This window comes from Monodon monoceros, unplaced genomic scaffold, assembly GCF_005190385.1.
Source record: "Monodon monoceros isolate NGI ecotype Baffin Bay Population unplaced genomic scaffold, NGI_Narwhal_1 Super_Scaffold_4, whole genome shotgun sequence".
NCBI classification, from domain to species: domain Eukaryota; kingdom Metazoa; phylum Chordata; class Mammalia; order Artiodactyla; family Monodontidae; genus Monodon; species Monodon monoceros.
In genome coordinates, this window is record NW_021703781.1 from 50284647 (window position 1) to 50307248 (window position 22602).

Here is a 22602-nt window from a genome sequence, read left to right on the forward strand (position 1 = left end):
CTCTTGGGTATATACCTAGTGGTAGAATTGTTGGGTCTATGATAAATTTATATTTAACCTTTGGAGGAAATGTGGCAGATCAAAGGCTTAATGTAAGAGCTGAAACTATAAAACTCTTAGAAGAAAACTTATGCATAAAATTCCACCATTTTATATTCTCATCAGCAATGTATGAAGGGTACAATTTATTCACATCCTTGACAGTACTTCTAATTATTTGTCCTTTTTTTTTTTCGGCGGTACGCGGGCCTCTCACTGTTGTGGCCTCTCCCGTTGCAGAGCACAGGCTGCGGACGCGCAGGCTCAGCAGCCATGGCTCACGTGCCCAGCTGCTCCGCGGCATGTGGGATCTTCCCGGACCGGGGCACGACCCCATGTCCCCTGCATCGGCAGGCGGACTCTCAACCACTGCGCCACCAGGGAAGCCCTATCTGTCCATTTGATTCTAGCCATCCTAGTAGGTGTGAAGTGGTCTTTCCTTGTGGTTTTGATTTGCATTTCCCTGATGGCTAATGATGTTGAGCATCTTTCATGTTCTTGTTGGCCATTTATGTATCTCTTTGGAAAAATGTCTATTTCAGTGCTTTGCCCATTTTTGAATTTGGCTATTATTTTTTTTAAATTAATTTTTATTGGAGTATCGAGTAGAGTTCCCTGAGCTATATAGTAGGTTCTCATTAGTTATCTATTTTATACAGAGTATCAATAGTGTGTAAATGTCAATCCCAATCTCCCCATTCATCCCACACCCCCTTTCCCCCCTTGGTGTCCATACATTTGTTCTCTACACCTGTGTCTCTATTTCTGCCTTGCAAATAAGATCCTCTATACCATTTTCTAGATTCCACATATATGCATTAATATACGATTTGTTTTTCTCTTTCTGACTTACTTCACTATGTATGACAGTTTCTAGGTCCATCCACATGTCTACAAATGACCCAATTTCGTTCCTTTTTATGGGTGAGTAATATTCCATTGTATATATGTACCACATCTACTTTATCCATTCCACTGTTGATGGACATTTAGGTTGCTTCCATGTCCTGGCTCTTGGAAATAGTGCTGCAATGAACATTGGGGTGCATGTGTCTTTTTGAATTATGGTTTTCTCCTGGTATATGTCCAGGACTGGGATTGCTGGGTCATATGGTAGTTCTATTTTTAGTTTTTTAAGGAACCTCCATACTGTTCTCCATAGTGGCTATATCCATTTACATTCCCACCAACAGTGCAAGAGGGTTCCCTTTTCTCCACACCCTCTCCAGCATTTATTGTTTGTAGATTTTTTAATGATGGCCATTCTGACGGGTGTGTGGTGATACCTCATTGTAGTTTTGATTTGCATTTCTCTAATAATTAGTGATGTTGAGAATCGTTTGATGTGTTTGTTGGCCATCTGTATGTCTTCTTTGGACAAATGTCTATTTAGGTCTTCCACCCATTTTTGGATTGGGTTGTTTGTGTTTTTGATATTGAGCTGCATGAGTTGCTTGTATGTTTTGGAGATTAATCCTTTGTCAGTTGCTTCATTTGCAGATATTTTCTCCCATTCTAAGGGTTTTCTTTCATCTTGTTTATGGTTTCCTTTGCTGTGCAAAAGCTTTTAAGTTTAATTAGGTCCTATTTGTTAATTTTTGTTTTTATTTTTAAATTGTTGAGATGTAAGAGTTCTTCAGTGTTACAGATACAAGTGCCTTATGAGATATATGATTTGCAGACATTTTGTCTCATTTTATGGGTTGTCTTTTTACTTTCTTTTTAAAATTATTTTATTTTTATTTTTTTTCAGTACACGGGCCTCTCACTGTTGTGGCCTCTCCCGTTGCGGAGCACAGGCTCCGGACGAGCAGGCTCAGTAGTTGTGGCACACGGGTCTAGCCGCTCTGCGGCATGTGGGATCTTCCTGGACCGGGGCACGAACCTGTGTCCCCTGCATCGGCAGGCAGACTCTTAACTACTGCACCACCAGGGAAACCCTATTTTATTTTATTTTATATATTTTTTGGCCATGCCACGCAGGCATGTAGGATCTTAGTTCCTTGACCAGGGATTGAACCTGTGCCCCCTGCATAGGAAGTGTGGAGTCTTAACCACTGGACCACCACGGAGTCCCTGTCCTTTTACTTTCTTGATAGTGTGTTTTGAAATTCAGAAATTTTCGATTTCATGAAATCCAATTTATTAATCTTTTTCTTTGGTTGCCTGTGCTTTTGGTGTCATATCTAAGAAACTGTTATCTAATCCAAGGTCACAATGATTCCCTCCAAGTTTTCTTCTAATAGTTTTATAGTTTTAGCTCTTATATTTAGGTCTATGATCCATTTTAAATCAATTTTTGATAATAGTGTGAGGTATGGGTCCAGCTTCATTTTTTTTGCATGTGGGTGTCCAGTTGTCCCAGCACCATTTGTTGAAAAGACTATTCTTTTCACATAGAATGATCTTGGCAACTTTGTTGAAAATTAGTTGTAAATGTGAAGGGTTTACTTTTGGACTCTCAATTCTATTCCACTTGTCTGTATATCTTGCTCTTTGCCAGTACCACACAATCTTGATTACCATAGCTTTATTGTAATTTTTAATATGGGAAGTGTGAGTCTTCCAGTTTTGTTCTTCTTTCCAAGATTGTTCTATCTATTCTTGGTCACTTAAATTTCCACATGAATTTTAGGACAGTCTCATCAATTTCTGCAAAAAGCTAACACTGATTTTGATATGGATCATGTTGAATCTGTAGGTCAGTTCGGGAGTAATGCCATCTTAAGAATACTAAGTCTTTCAATAGATGAACATGGGATATATTTCCATGTATTTAGTTCTTCTTTAATTTCTTTCAGCAAGGTTTTGTACAGGCTAACTTATTTTTGATAGGCTATGTGTACATAACCACTGATGCTTCAAATTCACTTGAACAGATGGAAATAGTAATAATGGTTTATAAGAACTCTGCTCTCCTTCTTGGCCTCAGAGTAATTTTGAGTTGAAAAGGTTAGAAAACTGTGTGAAGTTCATGTTACCAATGAGGATGACTACTTTTATCTACCAAGTACAACTGTCGATAGGGTTGTCTATCTTAATGGTGTTGGATTACATAATATTGGGCATGCCACAGGTCATTTGGGGATTATAAGAGCCTTATTAAATTAGTGCTGGTCTAGAGGACTGGATAGGAAGAAATTATTTTTTGGTTTGTTAATGACCTCTGTAGTCATTATTTCAGATTGTCCCATTGTTATTTTCAACTTTGAATCACATATATCCCTCATCTAAACCAACCTTAGTTGTCCCTGTGAAGGGCTTTTACTCTCCCAACTTCTGACTTGTGAGAGCTTTATTCAGTCACTTCCTGACCCTTAGCATCTGTACTTGTTTCCTAGACCAAGTTGCCTATTGCCTCATATCTTGGAATACAGTAGTGGCCAGCCCCGTTTTGTCTTTGTGAATCCATTCTCTTTCTTTATATATAATCTATTCTAGGATGTGCTGCCATGTTAGTTTTTGCACATTTTCAACTTCATAATGGGTCTTTAGGCAACACAGAATCCACATAAATTCTTCAATGGGAGAAGAGAATTGCAAACTCTTGATTCTGGCTTATAATGGTTTTCAAAATATAGCTCTAATTTGCTCATTTCTATCAATTAAGATTGTGTTTGCCTACCAATAAGAAAAAAAATTAACAAAGGCTTAAAGAAACAGTAGGTTTATTTATCTCACATAGAGAGAGTCTCATGTTGGGCAGTCCAGAGCTAGCCCTGAAGTATCATGGACTCAAGTGCCTTCCATTTTTCTTCAGCATTCTTAAGTATATAGGCTTCATCTTCATGCTCAGATACTCATGTTCCAAGATGATGTCTACACCGCCTTCACCTTCATATCTGTGTTTTGAGTATGAAGAAAGAAAGGGAGAAACTGGCATCAGTAGGCCATTGGTAAGAAGTGTGTTGCTTGGCCAATGTAGCTGCAAAAGAGGCTTGGAATGAAATTTTTAGGCATCAAGGGAAAAGGAGTAGGTAATGAAGATTGTGTCAGCCCAATCCGCACACTTTGCCATACCGTACAGTTGTTGTTTTAATACTGCACTCCAGTGCCTAAGTTTGCTTAGCTTCATAACAATGTGTGTTATTTTGGATTGACTGTAATTATATATGCTGTCAAACTGTCAGATAATTACATCAAATAATTCCTAGGAAAAGCACAATCAACAGATGGAGTTTACTTTTGAAAACTTGATAGCCACTGTAACTGATTTGTTTGGAGCTGGGACAGAGAAAACGAACACCACACCGAGAGATGGGCTTCACCTCCTGCTAAAGTGCCGAGAGGTCACGGGTATGAGCGAGATGGTGGGCAGAGTGAATTTCAGAGAAGATATTGGGTCCTCCATCTTATTTCTCTTAGAGAAGCTTTATTTTTGAAATTTCTGGGCCACCAGCTATAAGTTTAAAATTAAAATATTTTTAAAAGGTTAAAAGTGAGACAAATTTGTACAATAGGGGAGAAAGACTGAGAAAAGTGAAAACAGTGTGAGCAGTAGCAAAGGCAGTAAAGCTATGGATTTCATCAATAAAAAATTCTGGATAAGTGTCTGGACTTCATGGGAAGGGATTTGCAGCAGGCACAGCCAGCATAAATTGGCCTAGGATTGAATATTAGTTTTCTTAAGAAGAGTCCACTTTGAATGGTAGGTATGTTTTTGCAGAAATCTTTCCTTATTCTGAATATGCAGCATTCTAATGCTAGGGTAGGGAAGATGGGAACTATATTTGTTGAAGTATAGCATAAATTCTAGAAATTTGGCAAGAAAGGCTGAGAAAATTTCCAGTCTGGGAAGTTCTTTACAAGGTTAGATTTAGAAAAAGATCTATGCTATTTAGACAAAAGAAGTGCCTAAAGGAATTTTTTCCCTTTTTGAACAACTTTATTTTTTCCCATTTTATTGAGATATAATTAACAAATATAAATTTATATATTTAAGGTATACAACATGATTTCATACTGTGAAATCAAATTGCAAAATGATTTCCACAATCAAGCTAATTAACTACTCTTAGCAAAGTTCAAGTATACAATACAGCATTGTTAACTATGCTCACCATGTTGTATTGATACTTTAGATCCCCAGAACTTGTTCATATTATAACTGAAAGTTTGTACCCTTTGACCAACATCTCCCCATTTCCCCCACCCCAGCCTCTGACAGCCATCCCTCCACTCTTTGTTTCTATGAGTTTGACTTTTTTATATTTCACATGTAAGTTAGATCATGCAGTATTTGTCTTTTTGTGTCTGGCTTACTTTTTCTTAGCATAATATCCTCCAGGTTCATTCACGTTGTTGCAAATGGCAGGATTTTCACCTTTATTGGCTGAATAATATTCTGTTGTATACATCATCTTTTCTTTATCTGTTTACCCATTGATAGACACTTAGGTTGTTTCCATATCTTGGCTATTGTGAATAATGTTGCAGTGAACATGGGAATGCAGATATCTCTTTGAGATACTGATTTCATTTCCTTTGGATATATACCCAGAAGTGAAATTGTTGGATCATATGGTAGTTCTGGTTTTGATTTTTTGAGGAACTTTTATGCTGTTTTCCATGATGGCTGTACCAGTTTACATTTCCATCAACAGGGTATAAGGGTTTCCTTTTTTCTACATCCTCACTAATACTTGTTATCTCTTGTCTTTTTGGTAATAGCCATACTAACAGGTGTATGGTGATATCTCATTTCCCTGATGTCGAGTACCTTTTCGTATACCTGTTGGCCATTTGTACATCTTCTTTGGAAAAATGTTTATTCAGGTCTTTTACCCATTTTAATTGGGTTATTATTACTGTTATTATTATTAGATATTGAGTTGTTTGAGTTCCTTATATAATTTGGATATTAACACCTTGTCAGATGTATTTCACAAATATTTTCTCCCATTCTGTAGGTTGCCTTTTCATTTTGTTGGTTGTTCCTTTTCCTGTGTAGAAGCTTTTTTATACTGATGTAGTCTTACTTGTTTATTTTTGCTTTTATTGCCTGTGTGTTTTTTGGTGTCATATCAAAAATTATTGTCAAGACCATGTCAAGGAACTTTTCCCCTATGTTTTTTACTAGGAGCTTTATGATTTGAGGTCTTACATTTAAGTCTTTAAGCCATTTTGAATTAATTTTTATGAATGGTGTAAGATAAGGATCAAATTATATTCTTTTTTATGTGAATATCCAGTTTTCCCAGCACCATTTATTGAGGAGACTATCATTTTCCCACTGTGTATTCTTGGCACCCTTGTCAAAGAGAGTGACTGTAGATACCTGGATTTACAGATCTTTCTCAACTTACAATGGGGTTACATCCCAGTGAACCCATTTTAAGTTGAAAATGTTGTATGTCAAGAATGTGCTTAATACATCTAACCTACTAAATAGCATAGTTTAGTTCAGCCTACCTTAAACATGCTCAGAACACATACGTTAGTCTATAGTTGTGCAAAATCACCTGCCACAAAGTTTATTTTATTATAAACATTGAATATCTCATGTAATTTATTGAATACTGTACTGAAAGTGAGAAACAGAATAGTTGTATGGGTACAGAATGTGGTTGTAAATGTATTGGTTGTTTATCCACATGATTGCATGGCTGACTGGGAGCTGTGGCTTGCTGCTGCCGCCCAGCATTATGAGAGAGTATCATACTGCGTATTGCTAGTCTAAGAAAGGACCAAAATTCAAAATTCCAAGTACAGTTTCTACTCAATGCATATGGCTTTTCTACCATTGTAAAGTGGAAAAAACTGTAAATGGTACTGTCATAAGTTGGGGACCATCTGTATTTCTGCTGTATTCATTATGTTCCATTGATCTATGTGTCTGTTTTTATGCCAGTATTCTACTGTTTTTATTACTGTATCTTTGTAATATAGTTCAAAATCAGAAAGTTTGGTGCCTCCAGCTTTGTTTTTCTTAAGATTGTTTGGCTTGTTCAAGGTTTTTTTGTGGTTCCATATGAATTTTAAGATTCCTTTTTCTATTTCTGTGAAAATGTCATTAGAATTTTGATAAGGATTACATTGAATCAGTAGATTGCTTTAGGTAATGTGGACATTTAGAGAATATTCATTCTTCTAATCCATGACTGCAGGATATCTTTTTATTTGTGTTCTCTTCAATTCTTTTTAATCAGTGTTTTATAGTTTCTGATGTACAGATCTTTCACCTCTTTGGTCAGATTTATTACTAAGTGTTCTATTCTTTTTGATGGTTTTATAAGTGGATTATTTTTATCATTTCTCTCTCAGATAGTTCATTGTTAGTATATAGAAACATAACTGATTTTTATACACTGAGTTGTATCTTGCTATTTTACTGAATTTGTTTATTAGTTCTAACAGTTTTTGGTGTAGTCTTTAGGATTTTCTATATGTAAGATCCTATCATTGTAAATAGAGACAATTTAACTTCTTCCTTTACAAAATGGATGCCTTTATTTTTCTTGTCTAATGCTTTGGCTAGGACTTCTAGTACTATGTTAAATAAAAGTGGGGAGAGTAGGCATCCCTTTCTGGTTCCTGATCTTACAAGAATAGCTTATAGTAATATTAATGAAAGAATTATATTTGCTTAATTGGGATAATATCAGAAAACACCTTTTGATAAAAATCCATCAATGTTGGTATAATTGGGTTAAAATATTCCTTAATAAACTGAGAGTTAAAAGGTTCTGGCTCAAAAGAGCAGGAACAAAATGGTGGGGTCATAATTTCATGTACTATTTGTTTCCCACTCACACTGGATTAAAAACATCATGCTATACATTTCATTTGGTCTCCAATATTCATTAAAAATTATAAATGGTTTTAAATAAATACTATTATACAGCTAATATATTTTACCTCTTAAAAAAAAGAATAGCTTATAGCATTTTACCTTTTTTTTGGTTAACCATCCACTCTTCCCTTTACTTATTTATTTATTTTAAAATTAAATGCTTTACTGAGGTAACATTGGTTTATAACATTATATATGTTCCATGTGTACAACATCACATTTTGTATACACTGCAGTGTGCTCACCACCAAAAGTTTAGTTTCCATCCGTTCACTGTACAGTTGACCCCCTTTACCCATCTTGCCCTCCCTTCACTCTGCTTCCCTTCTGGTAACCACTACTCCGTTCTGTGTATCTATGTTTTTGTTTTTGTTTTGTTTGTTTGTTTGTATATTCCACATGTGAATGGAAGCATACAGTATTTGTCTTTCTCTGGCTCATTTCACTTAGCAAATACCCTCAAGGTCTACCCATGTTGCAAATGGCAAGATTTCTTTCTTTCCTTCCTTTCTCCCTCCCTCCCTCCCTCCCTCCTTCCTTCTTTCCTTCCTTCCTTCCTTCCTTCCTTCCTTCCTTCCTTCCTTCCTTCCTTCCTTCCTTCCTTCCTTTCTTTCTTTCTTTATCTCTCTCTCTCTCTCTCTTTCTTTCACTGAGTAGTATTGCATTATATATATACCACATCATCTTTATCCATTCATCTGTTTATGGCCACATAGGTTGTTTCCATATCTTGGCTATTTTAATGCTGCAGTGAACATAGCGGTGCATATATCTTTTTAAATAAGTGTTTTCATATTTTTTGTATAAATACCCAGAAATGAAATAGCTGGATCCTATAGTAGTTCTATTCTTAATTTCATTAGAAATCTCCATACTCTTTTCCATAGTGGCTGAACCAGTTTACATTTCCACCAACAGCATATGGGGATTTCTTTGTCATTGACTTTTGGCAGTTTTAATATAATGTGTCTTGGAGAAGGTCTTTTTGCATTGAGGTAATTAGGTGTTCTCTTAGCTTCACGCACTTATATATCCAGTTCCTTTCCCAGGTTTACGAAGTTCTCAGTTATTATTTCTTTAAATGAACTCTCTGTTCCCTTCTCCCTCTCTTCTCCTTGCGGGATACCCATTATCCTTATGTTGTCCTTCCTAATGGATTCCAATAGTTCTTTTAGAATTTCTTCAATTTTTTTTAACACCCTATTTCTCTCTCCTCTTCAACCAGAATCATGTCTAGATTTCTATCTTCGGGCTCCCTAATTCTCTCTTCCATGGGATGCCCTATTTCCAATGCTTTATAACAGCGGTCCCCAACCTTTTTCGCATCAGGGACGGGTTTCGTGGAAGACAGTTTTTCCACGAATGGGGGCAGTGGGTGATGGTTCAGGCAGTCATGTGAGTGATGGGGAGCGATGGGGATCGGCAGATGAAGCTTCGCTCACTGGCCCACCACTCACTTCCTGTTGTGCGGCCCAATTCCTAACAGGTGGCCCAGGGGCTGGGGACGCCTGCTTTATAATGTGTTCTTCATCTCATTTATTGCATGCTTCAGCTCCAGATTTTTTTTTTTTAATGTTTCAGTCTCTTTGGTAAGGTATTCTTTCTATTCATTAATTTCATTCCTTAGCTCATTGAACTGCCTATCTGAGTTTTGCTGTATCATGTTGAGTATGAGTTTCTTCATGACAGCTCTCTTGAATTGTCTATCAATTAGATGTCAATATTCTGTAATTTTCAGTTTGGCTTCTGGAGAATTTTTATGCCATTGTTACGATGGTGCTTGATGAGTTGTTCTTCTACTGGTGCATTTGAAGTAGCAAACACCGTTCTTCATTAGGTAAAGGTGCTTTGTCTTTCTTTTAAACTTGTTTCTAACAATTCAACAGGCTTGTAATTGGAGGCCTTTTTGTTTGTTTTCAGTAGATGACACTATAACACAGGTTTTTGGTTTCTCTTACTTCAGCTGCCTCTGGCTATATTTGAGAATTGGCACTTTCCACCCCACTGCCTTTGCCAGAGGTGTTGTTCGGTGCCCTCACTGTCACTGGTGCCTTGCTCTTGCTAGTGTCACTGCTATTGCTGGCATTGCCGCCTGGGGCACCAGAAAGGCAGGCACCTTGTCCAGGGTCGTCTGGGCTGTGGGCTTCACTGCCGAGGGGGGAGGGTGGGAGTTGGAGGGCAGTTGGAGCTATGGTCACCTCTGCTGCATTAGGGGTTTTCAGGTTCATGGGTGCTGCTGCTGTGGGTGGGAGGGTGGGGGTCCAGAGTTGGAGGTGCTTCCACAGCTGAAGGGACAGAGTCACAGGTCCTGCTGCCACTTCTCAGTTCCCTGTGGCTGTGGGTGCTGTTGTGACTGGGAGGTCAGAATTGTGTGCAATGCCCCCCCCCCCCCCGCTACTCCTGGATTCTCTGGGGCTGTGGGCTTAGATGCCATGACTGGGTGCCAGGATCTCAGGCATTGCCTCACCTGTTCCCTCCATTCTGCCTCCTCTATGTGTTCCAATCCACCCACCTTTAAATGTAGAGATGTGTGGAATTTTCTGGCATCCTCATGTGTTGGGCAGAGTTCCCTTTGTTGAGTTATGGACGTTTAACTGGTTGTAGATTGAAGGTGGGGACAAAGGGAGTGTCTCACACTGCTGTAATGCTGATGTCACTCCCCTCACCGTTGAGTATGTTAGCCCTGGGCTTGTCATATATGTTGAGATACATTCCTTTATTTTGTTGAGATACATTCCTTCTATACATAATTTGTTGGGAGGAGTTTTTATCATGAAAGGATGTTAAATTTTGTCTAATGTTTTTTCTCCATCTATTGAGATGACGGTATGATTTTTATCCTTTATTAATGTGGTACATCATATTTATTGTTTTGCATATTTTGAACCACCCATATATCTCAAGGATAAATCTGGCTTAATCATGGTGTGTGATCCTTCTTTTTTTTTAAATTTTTTTTAAAATTTATTTATTTTATTTATTTATTTTTGGCTCTGTTGGGTCTTCGCTGCTGTGCGCGGGCTCTCTCAAGTTGAGGCGAGCAGGGGCTACTCTTCATTGTGGTGCGTGGGCCTCTCACTGCAGTGGCCTCTCTTGCTGCGGAGCACAGACTCCAGGCACGTGGGCTTCAGCAGTTGTGGCTCACGGGCCCAGCAGCTGTGGCTCGCCAGCTCTAGAGCGCAGGCTCAGTAGTCGTGGCGTATGGCTTAGTTTCTCCACGGCATGTGGGATCTTCCCGGACCAGGGCTCAAACCCGTGTCCCCTGCATTGGCAGGCGGACTCTTAACCACTGCGTCACCAGGGAAGCCCGGTGTGTGATCCTTCTTATGTGCTCTTGTATTCAGTTTGCTAGCATTCTGTTGAGAATTTTTGCATCTATGTTCATCAGGAATATTGGCCTGTAATTTTCTTTTTTTGTACTTATGTCACACTTCAAAAGGAATTTTATTATTCCAGAAGTCTGAGTCCAGAAAAATGGTGTTTGCCGTAAGAATTTCCTTTCAGGGCAATAGTTTTAACTTTTATGAACAATTTTTAAAAAAATTATCTTTAAGCAAATTATGTTTTTCTAGGTCAGAACCCCATTGAAATGATGATAAATTAATTACAAATGAGAGTTATTCCTGAAGAGTCAGGAGATCTCATGTAGGAAAATGGAGGTTTCATAGAGGGTGCTGGGCACAAGGTTTAGAAAACATCTATTTCAAAATGGACTAGGTGGATAAAGCAGTTGGGAGAGGAGACACCAAGAACAAAAGAGAAATGATAAATTGAGGCTTCTCAGTAATTAGAAAATTAATTACTAAGAGTTTGAAACATCTGCCTGAGCATTTGCAATAATTCTAAATTGGCATCTAAAAATTAGGAATTGAAATACGTGTTAAAAGACCAAGAATGTACAAAAGAGTCAACATAATCATAGTTGTCTTACAATGTACAGTATTTACATAGTCATAATGATATAAACAATGAATAGTGATATAATAAAAAATTGATATAAATATATTGCAGAAAATTGAGTGAGGGGAAGTTGTGTGTGTGTGTGTGTGTGTGTGTGTGTGTGTGTGTGTATCTGTTTGTGGGCACTTATTTTGTATGGGGTGGTGGTTGAGATGTAAGCCCTCATCTCACTTACCAGAAAGTCATTATACATTGTCTAAAAATGGATAACTCAGGAAATAAAAGTAGTAATTTTTAAAATAAATTTATTTTATTTATTTTTGGCTGCATTGAGTCTTCATTGCTGTGTGCAGGCTTTCTCTACTTGTGGCAAGTGGGGGCTACTCTTCATTGCGGTGCGAGGGCTTCTCATTGCGGTGGCTTCTCTTGTTGCAGAACATGGGCTCTAGGCATGTGGGCTCAGTAGTTGTGGCTCGCAGGCTCTAGAGCGCAGGCTCAGTAGTTGTGGCGCACGGGCTTAGTTGCTCCACGGCATGTGGGATATTCCCGGACCAGGGCTCAAACCTGTGTCCCCTGCATTGGCAGGCAGATTATTTAACCACTGCACTACCAGGGAAGCCCTAGTAATTATTTATAAATATGAAATTTAAATTTCAGAAGAAACTGCTAGAATGTTTCAAAGTGGCCACCTTTGGGAGGAGTATGAGGATTAAAGAAGATAGCATTGAAAGTTGCAAATAAATACACAACACATGTACAGTCACACAAACCATACATACATATACATCAGTTACAGAATTTGATTTTTAAAGTGAAATTAATACTTGATTCCTGTTTTTTCTTTCTGTGAGGACAGTAATTTCTTGAGTTAATAATGTAATATTTAGGAAGCCGTAAAAAGGCAAGTTCCTGGTGCAAAGGTTGCTCTGCAGCATAATTTAGGCATCGGAGGAGCAGTAGTGGTCACGCTGTACAAGATGGGTTTTCCTGAAGCTGCTAGTTCTTTTAGAGCTCATCAAATTGAGGCTGCTCCAACCAGCTCTGCAGTTGATGGATTTAAGGCAAATCTTGTCTTTAAGGAGATTGAGAAGAAGCTTGAAGAGGAAGGGGAGCAGTGTGTGAAGAAAATTGGTGGTATTTTTGCCTTCAAGGTGAAGGATGGCCCTGGAGGTAAAGAAGCCACCAGGGTGGTGGATGTGAAGAATGGCAAAGGATCAGGGCTCCCTAATTCAGATAAGAAAGGCGACTGCACAATTGCAATGGCTGACTCGGACTTACTGGCTTTGATGACTGGTAAAATGAATCCTCTAGTCGGCCTTCTTTCAAGGTAAATTGAAAATCACTGGCAACATGGATCTGGCTATGAAGTTACAAAATCATCTTCAGCCAGGCAAAGCTAAGCTGTGAAGAACTCTCTTTGCTTAACTTTGAAAATCAAGATGAGATATATAGATATATGTCCATATATTTCATTGTCAGAACTTAGATTGAAACTACACATTGGCAAATAGCGTATTTGTTTTTAAATGGGTGTGACCAATCCTGTTTTTCCTAAGCTCTGGGTGAATAGAACCTGATGGTGTACTACTGCTTTGCTGAATTGCGTACAACTGTGCATCACAAAGTTAATATGGTAATTGTGGTTTGGGGCAGAATAAAATTAGGAATAGCAAAATCCAAAAACTCTGTAAACAAAAGCTCTCATTTTGCTTATAAAGTATATTTGAGGGGCTTCCCTGGTGGCGCAGTGGTTGAGAGTCCGCCTGCCGATGCAGGGGACGCGGGTTCGTGCCCCGGTCCGGGAGGATCCCACATGACGCGGAGCGGCTGGGCCCGTGAGCCGTGGCCGCTGAGCCTGTGCGTCTGGAGCCTGTGCTCCGCAACGGGAGAGGCCACAACAGGGAGAGGCCCGCGTACCGCAAAAAAAGAAAAAAAAAAAAAAGTATATTTGAGGATTATTCTGCTGAAGACTCAATTTAAGTTTTCCTTGGGAGAACTAGGGAAGAAACAATACCAGTAGCTGGCCAGTAATTAGTGTTGTGCACTTAATGACCTTAATCTGTTTTCCACTGATAATTTATAAAATTCTGTACTGGGATTTTTTTTAAAAAGATCTTTACAGTTTTGCATTTCATGCCATCAAAACAGTATTTTCTTCCCAAATCAAAGAAATATGATCAAGGCTGGGGAGAAAAAATATATAGCTGAAAAAAGGCCTATTTTTTAAAACAAAAATATTTTTAAGTGAGTTTCCTTCTTGGAAAAAAATCAATGTATTAGAATCATAAAACACTGTTGTTAAAAATAATTGAACAAATAAAGTTTGCTTTGAGATGCACAGTTTTCAAATTATAATCTCGTATTAATTTAATTAAATTTGTAAAACTCTCCTTCCTTTGTTATAATTTTCCCTTTTCATATGTTTAGTTGAACAAGGCACATTTAATTTACCTTCCTAGTTTTGTTTTTTGTTTTTTTTTGTGGTACGCGGGCCTCTCACTGCTGCGGCCTCTCCCTCTGCGGAGCACAGGCTCCGGACGCGCAGGCCCAGCGGCCACGGCTCACGGGCCCAGCTGCTCCGCAGCACGTGGGATCCTCCCGGACCGGGGCACGAACCCGCGTCCCCTGCATCGGCAGGCGGACTCTCAACCACTGCGCCACCAGGGAAGCCCCTTCCTAGTTTTTTAAATTCAATTTAAAGGAATACTACTTTTTATTCCTTTTTTTTTTAAAGGTAAATTTCATATCAGACTTTGGCATGTGATGTGTTTTCCCTATTTTTACCTTCCTAGTTTTTCTCATGCTAATGTTATTTCTAATAACTCGGTAAGATGGGGGGTAAAATAATGTTTTTGGAAGAATGTTTAATAGAAAATTAAAATAGCTCTTCCTCAAAAAAAAATGTAATATTTATATTTGAAGCATTTCATAATTTCTATTTGTATTAATGATCCTGTATGCTAATATATAGGTGTGCACAGATATATCTCAAAGCCTAGCTTGTATGAAAGTCATTTGTACCTATATTATGGCAACTCATTCTGTATGTCTAGGTGTCCTTCTGGGCCTGTAACTCATGTTTATAATGATGTTGGAACACCTTCACAGAGCTTTAACTCTTAATTGGTATGCAAATGTGGTATGTATTTTCCTGTTTTTCCATCAGTCTCACTTGTGTCTTATCAGCTAAAGTCCAGAAAGAGATTGACTGTGTGATTGGCAGACACCAGAGTCCCTGCATGCAGGACGGGAGCCACATGGATGCTGTGGTGCATGAGATCCAGAGATACATTGACCTTATCCCCACCAACCTGCCCCATGCAGTGTGACCCGTGATGTTAAATTCAGAAACTGTTTCATCCCCAGGGTGCTTTAAACATTTGATACAGGTTTTTGTGTGGACATAAATTTTCATTTCTTTTGGGTAAATACTGAGGAGTGGGAGTTTAAAGTTAAATGTTTAACTTTATTTAAAGTTTAAATAAGTTAAGTTAAATGTTTAACTTTATTTAAAGTTTAACTTTATTTAAAAAACCCACCAAACTGTTTTCTAATACGGCTGTGACATTTTTCCCTCCTACTAGCAATATATGAAAGTTCCAATTGCTGGAGGTAGGTACCCTCCAACACTTGCCGTTGTTAGTGTTCTTAAATTTTATTTTATTTTATTTTTAATTTATTATTTCTTATTTATGGCCTCTGCCCTATTTTTTGTTTTGATTGTTTCTGGTATTTATTGGCATTCCTCCAGCCAGATCACCTCGTTCTACCCAAAACAATCCAATACGTTTTGAAAACCATTTTGGAGGGGCTGTTCTTGGGTGGTGGTGGGAAAGGGAGTTTTGGCCAGAACGATATTGACTGGTAGGGGAAAAAAAATCAGAAAAACACCAAACCAAGTACACGCCTCTGCCCACATACACACCTGTATTTATGTACCCGCACACATGGCCGGCCAAGCCGGCCCTTGGGGGCTTTGAACAATCATCTCAACGCCTCTTTCCGTTTCTCTTGTCCTGAGTATGGGTAGGGGCGAATGGGGAGAGATTTCAGATCTGTAAATATTTTTAAAGCGAAGAAAATAAAACATTTAAAGCATCGTCGTTAACTTTGGTGGAACTGATTGTCCGGTGTGCTAACGCTGGAGGTTTTCTCGCTCTTCCGTGTAAGGGCTTGCAGGCGCGTGTCAGATGTCTGACTCGCCCCACGTGGAAGGTGGGGCGGGGATCAGGGGTTAAAGGTTGGGACCTTGGGGCCACCCCGTGAAGCCACACCCCTTTCCGCTGGCTGGTGGTGCCCATAGTGCCCGAGCGGGCTGAGGCTCAGCCCGGCTGGAATCCAACTCTGGATCCCGCGCAGACAGGGTCGGACGGCGGGTGGAGGCAGGCCTCACTGCTGAAGCGGTGGCCTCTCCGAACACGCTTTTTTGCAGCACAGGGGGTGCCTAGGGGTTGGCAGCAGCGAGGCGCCGTGCGACGTGGTCCAACCTGTGACACGAGCCTCCCCTCCGAGGGCGCAGGGCAGGTGGGGCGGCGCTGCCTGGACCAGGTATAGCGCCCGACTTGCTCATCCCCCATCCTGGCGCGACAGCCTGGCAGCGCTCTCAGCTCCGGAGCCGGTGGCACAGTTGCGGGTTCCCCGCGCGGCGCGGGAACTGGGGGCAGAAAGACGGCCCTTCGCCTGAAGCGTCATGAGGCCGGAGACTAAGCAGAGAAAGCTCGAGAGGCAAAGGCTCCTCCCCACACTGTTGTGTTGTTTACGGTTTGCATTGTGCTGGCTAAGAGGCCGGGTCGCGGGCAAGCACGTGGCCGCTGGCCCTGAATGGAACCTGGGTGCGCTGTCTGCGTGCCCACCAACTTCCACGCTCCAGCACTTGCCGCCGCACCCTCTAAATTTTAAGACACTGAAGTGGTTGTGTAGTGATATCTCATTTTGTTTTACTTCTATTTTCTCGGTGAGTAATGATATTTGGCTTCTTTTCATATGTTGATTGGCCATTCGTATGTGTTCACTGATAGTGTTTGCTCAAAGTCCTATTTTTTATTGAGTTTGCTTTATTTAATTATTGCAATTCTTTATATACTTCGTATGCAATCCCTTTGTCATGTCTCAGTGTTGCACATGTTTACTCCCGGTTTGTGTCTTTTTCTTTCTTTTTTTGGTTTCTAAGAATGTATTTCAAGGAGCAGAAGTTTAAAAAAAAAAAAGAGCATAGTTTAAAATTTTTATGAAGTCCAGTTTATCGATTATTTCTCTTATGAGTTGGGCTTTTGTGTCATATTTATTTTCCAGCACATGCTATCAAATATTTATGCTTTTCTTTTTCAAGTTTTATACTTTTAGCGTTTATATTTAGCTCTATGATGCATATAAAGTTCATTTTTACTTATGGAGTGAAGTAATGGTCATATTTCATTTCTTTTCTTTATGGTTATCTACTTGTCCCAGCACCATTTGCTGAAAATATACCTGATTTTAAAATCTTAAAGTAACATTTTCCTGTATTATTTGTTTTAAAATACGCAAGGCAATAATTTTAAAAACAGAATTATAGACCTTAAATACGATAAACTTAAGGGGTGCAATTACCCCCAGTTTTGAATTTAAAAGATTTTAAAATTTAAATAATATTTAAACATACAATGGATATAAATATTATAATATATGAAATACATATGAAATTGTGTATATATCTATATTGTAACTACCTGTCTGTCATCTGTCTATCACACTTAACACCTAAATACTTCAGTATGTATCTTCTAAGGACAAATGAACAAGGACTTTATCTACATAACAATAAAAGCATTCACACTAAAGGAATTATCATCTATACAATATTTTTTTCTAATATATATATATACTATAATTACATTTTCTCAGTTTTCCTAAAATATCTTGTGTAGCTTTTTTTGAGGGGGCATCTAGTGTCCAATCAAGGAACAAGTATTTAATTTGTTTATCTGCCCCTTTACTCCCCTGTTATCAAGGACAGTTCCTTTTCCTATGTTTATTTCATTTTAATACACTGACAATTTCGAAGAGTCCAGGACAATTGTCATATTAAATGTTCCTCAGTCTGGCTTTATGTGATTGTTTTCCTGAGATTAGATTCCAGTTGTGTGTATCTGGCAAGAAAATTACTTAGGTGATGTTGTGTATGTCCCACTGCATCACATTTCGGTTGAAGACATATAATGTCAGCTTATCCCATTATGGGTGATGCTAAGGTGATCACTTATTAAGGAGAAATCTGCCATATCTCTCCATTGCTGCGGTTCTGTTTTCATAGGTAATTAATTAAAAATCTGTGGCATGGTACTTTAAGACCTTGTGAATATACTGTTTCCCAAATAATTCATCCAACAGTTTTAGCATTAATTGATGATCTTTACTTGAATTGTTGAAAAATGAGAATTTTTCTAATTTTATCATCTCTCTTTGTTTTTTTAATCTAGAATTCATCCATAACAAAGTGTTCCCCCACATTTTAAAATTAAGAGAAACAAATATCATCCCAAAGATAAATGTTCACTGGTTGTTAGTGTACTTGTTGATATTATCCAAGAAGTCACTTTTCCTCTTGGGAAAATTTTCTTTCTTACTGCAGTAAAATAAGTATAACATAAAAATGACCATTTTAGCTATTTTGAAGTATACAATTCAGTGAAATTTAGTACATTCACAGTGTTGTGCAACCATAGCTACTATCTAGTTCCAGAACATTTTCATCACTGCAAAAGGAAATCCACCACCCGTTAAGCAGTCATTGCCCATTCCTCACTCCTTATAGCCCCCGACAACCACTAATCTGTCTCTGTATGGATTTGCCAGATGCCGTTTTTAATCAGATCAGACCTCTATTTTAAAAAGCCCTATAAACAGATTCCAAATACATCTGACTTTTCAAGAGCCCTCAGAGGCTTCCATTTTAAACTATGATCCGCAAATGAGATGTAAGAAAGCTGAAATGATGAAATAGAGTCAAGCGTGGGATACAGACAGCAGTGTCCAAACGTTGTGATGAGTAAAGGGGATTCAGAGATCTAGCACCCAAGTAACCAAGTACGCAGTACTTCAAATGCTATTGGAGGACACTTTAGTAACATCACTGCCACTGGTCTTAAACTCATCCCTGTTTATTACTTGGTCGGTCTGTCTGGAATTGCCACTGCCCTTCTTTGGACCTGGGACTCCTCATCTCTAGATCAAAAGATGGGACTAAATGACTTGTAACATTTCTACCGCTCCACCACCTCTTTATAATTCATTTATCTTCATCTTTCATTTCAGGGCACGACTATAGTAACATTGCTGAGTTCTTTGCTACATGATGACAAAGAATTCCCCAACCCAGAGGTGTTTGACCCAGTCCACTTCCTGGATGAGAGTGGCAACTTTAAGAAGTGTGACTACTTCATGGCTTTCTCAGCAGGTAATAAAAATTAATTTCCTTAGGTACTTAGGGAACAAGACACCTTTCTGGAGTTGGTTGGAACTTAATGATGCCCACTCTGGGGCTGAGAATCTGTGACCCTTTTTCCTTGGAGTTCAGGGACATCTATTTATTGTGAAGCCTGTTATTTTGTGAACAATCAGTTGGGTGTGTATTCAGAGTAACATTTTTGGGGTTTGGTTTTGTTTTTCTAAAATCGTTCTTGAGGCAGGTGTGGTATATATGAGAGTGCATCACAGTGGGCATCAGAAAATCTCAGCTTAAATCCTGGTTTTATTAATTATGAGCTATGTGACACTGGATGTTTCTGTTTACCCAGAATCTTCCTTTTACTCATTTGAAAAATACAAAATTACAGTCTCTACCTTCCAATGTTTATTTTGGTGGGGTAGATGTGGAGTTTCAAGGAAAGAGTCATGTACATTTACTTATATAATTACTTTATCTTTGGTCATTCAAGATGTTTGAATTAAGTTAGTGTTAACCACGAATTCCAAGAATGTAGATCTGGTTGAAATCAAGCGATGTTTATTTGGGGTTTGTTAGGACCGTAGCCCAGGAGACACAGATCTAAGAATCACTTAAATTGTGTTCTTCCAGACTACAAAATGGGGAAATTTATAAAGGCAGAAAACCACAAGGGCACATAAATTTTTTGTCAAGAATTAGAATTGTAGATGACAATATGTAAGGATGCTTGTAAGCAAGAATTGGTTGGGGTTCGAAATGGTTACATAGTTGTGAAGGGGGAGGGGAACTTTGAAAATACAAAATTGTAGCAAGCACCTGTTAGCATATATTGTTTTGAAAATGGCTGGTGGAGTCCTTGAGTTTGACACAGTTGGGAATTCAAGTTCTCAGTGATGCAGGAACATGTCTAAACACATCCACAATGAGTATGTAGCTTCATTTTAGGTGTCTGAACCATAGTTATTCCATTCTGATTTTTAAAGGATCTTAAATATGTCATCATTAACTATATTATGTATAGGCAAATGTAATATTAATACAGTACATTAAAATATTTAAAAACTTTCATTTTCAGGGACAAAGTGTCCTAGTGTTAGATATAACATTACAAGATAAACATTAAAAAACAAAATAAAAAATCTTAAAATTTGTATGGAAACACATAAGACCCCAAATAGCCAAAGCAGTCTTGGGGGGAAAAACGGAGCTGGAGGAATCAGACTCCCTGACTTCAGACTATGCTACAAAGCTACAGTAATCAAGACAATATGGTACTGGCACAAAAACAAACATAGATCAGTGGAACAGGATAGAAAGCCCAGAGATAAACCCACGCACCTATGGTCAACTAATCTATGACAAAGGAGGCAAGGATATACAATGGAGAAAAGACAGTCTCTTCAATAAGTGGTGCTGGGAAAACTGGACAGCTACATGTAAAAGAATGAAATTAGAACACTTCCTAACACCATACACAAAAATAAACTCAAAATGGATTAGAGACCTAAATGTAAGACCGGACACTATAAAACTCTTAGAGGAAAACATAGGGCTTCTCTGGTGGCGCAGTGGTTGAGAGTCCGCCTGCCGATGCAGGGGACACGGGTTCGTGCCCTGGTCTGGGAAGATCCCACATGCCGTGGAGCGGCTGGGCCCGTGAGCCATGGCCGCTGAGCCTGCGCGTCCGCAGCCTGTGCTCCGCAACGGGAGAGGCCACAACAGTGAGAGGCCCGCGTACCGCAAAAAAAAAAAAAGAAAAAAGAAAACATAGGAAGAACACTATTTGACATAAATTACAGCAAGATCTTTTTTGATCCACCTCCTAGAGTAATGGAAATAAAAACAAAAATAAACAAATGGAACTTAATGAAACTTAAAAGCTTTTGAAAAGCAAACTACAAACAAGATGAAAAGGCAACCTTCAGAATGGGAGAAAATATTTGCAAACGAATCAACGGACAAAGGATTAATCTCCAAAATACATAAACAGCTCATGCAGCTCAATATTTAAAAAAAAAAAAATCCAATCAAAAAATGGGCAGAAGACCTAAATAGACATTTCTCCAAAGAAGACATACAGATGGCCAAGAAGCACATGAAACGCTGCTCAACATCACTAATTATTAGAGAAATGCAAATCAAAACTACCATGAAGTATCATCTCACACCAGTCAGAATGGCCATCATCAAAAAATCTACAAACAATAAATGCTGGAGAGGGTGCGGAGAAAAGGGAACACTCTTGCACTGCTGGTGGGAATGTGAATTGGTTCAGCCACTATGGAGAACAGTATGGAGGTTCCTTAAAAAACTACAAATAGAACTACCATATGACCCAGCAATCCCACTACTGGGCATATACCCTGAGAAAACCAAAATTCAAAAAGAGTCATGTACCAAAATGTTCATTGCAGCTCTATTTACAATAGCCCAGAGATGGAAACAACCTAAGCGCCCATCATCGGATGAATGGATAAAGAAGATGTGGCACATATATACAATGGAATATTACTCAGCCTTAAAAAGAAATGAAATTGAGCTATTTGTAATGAGATGGATAGACCTAGAGTCTGTCATACAGAGTGAAGTAAGTCAGAAAGAAAAAGACAAATACCGTATGCTAACACATATATATGGAATTTAAGGGGAAAAAAAAAAATGTCATGAAGAACCTAGGGGTAAGACAGGAATAAAGACGCAGACCTACTGGAGAACGGACTTGAGGATATGGGGAGGGGGAAGGGTGAGCTTTGACAGGGCGAGAGAGAGTCATGGACATATACACACTAACAAACGTAGTAAGGTAGATAGCTAGGGGGAAGCAGCTGCAAGGCACAGGGATATTAGCTCGGTGCTTTGTGACAGCCTGGAGGGGTGGGATAGGGAGAGTGGGAGGGAGGGAGACGCAAGAGGGAAGACATATGGGAACATATGTATATGTATAACTGATTCACTTTGTTATAAAGCAGAAACTAACACACCATTGTAAAGCAATTATACCCCAATAAAGATGTTTAAAAAAAAAAAAACAAAACAAAAAAAAACACAAAAAGACACATGCACCCCAATGTTCATTGCAGCACTGTTTACAATAGCCAGGACATGGAAGCAACCTAAGTGTCCATCAACAGATGAATGGATAAAGAAGATGTGGCACATATATACAATGGAATATTACTCAGCCATAAAAAGGAACGAAACTGGGTCATTTGTAGAGACATGGATGAATCTAGAGACTGTCATACAGAGTGAAGTAAGTCAGAGAAAAACAAATATCGTATATTAACACATATATGTGGAACCTAGAAAAATGATACAGATGAACTGGTTTGCAGGGCAGAAATTGAGACACAGATGTAGAGAACAAACGTATGGACACTAAGGGGGGAAGTGGGGGAGGGGTGGTGTGATGAATTGGGAGATTGGGATTGACATATACACACTA

General features: G+C 38.8%; 2 pseudogenes across 1 annotated transcript; both read left to right on the forward strand.

The window, feature by feature from the left end:
- The window catches only part of LOC114908550, a 64708-nt pseudogene that overhangs the window by 21249 nt on the left and 20857 nt on the right, over nucleotides 1-22602 (forward strand).
- Nucleotides 12663-13138, forward strand: LOC114908778 (annotated as a pseudogene). The gene has a single exon (XR_003797041.1). The product of XR_003797041.1 is annotated as a non-specific lipid-transfer protein pseudogene (transcript).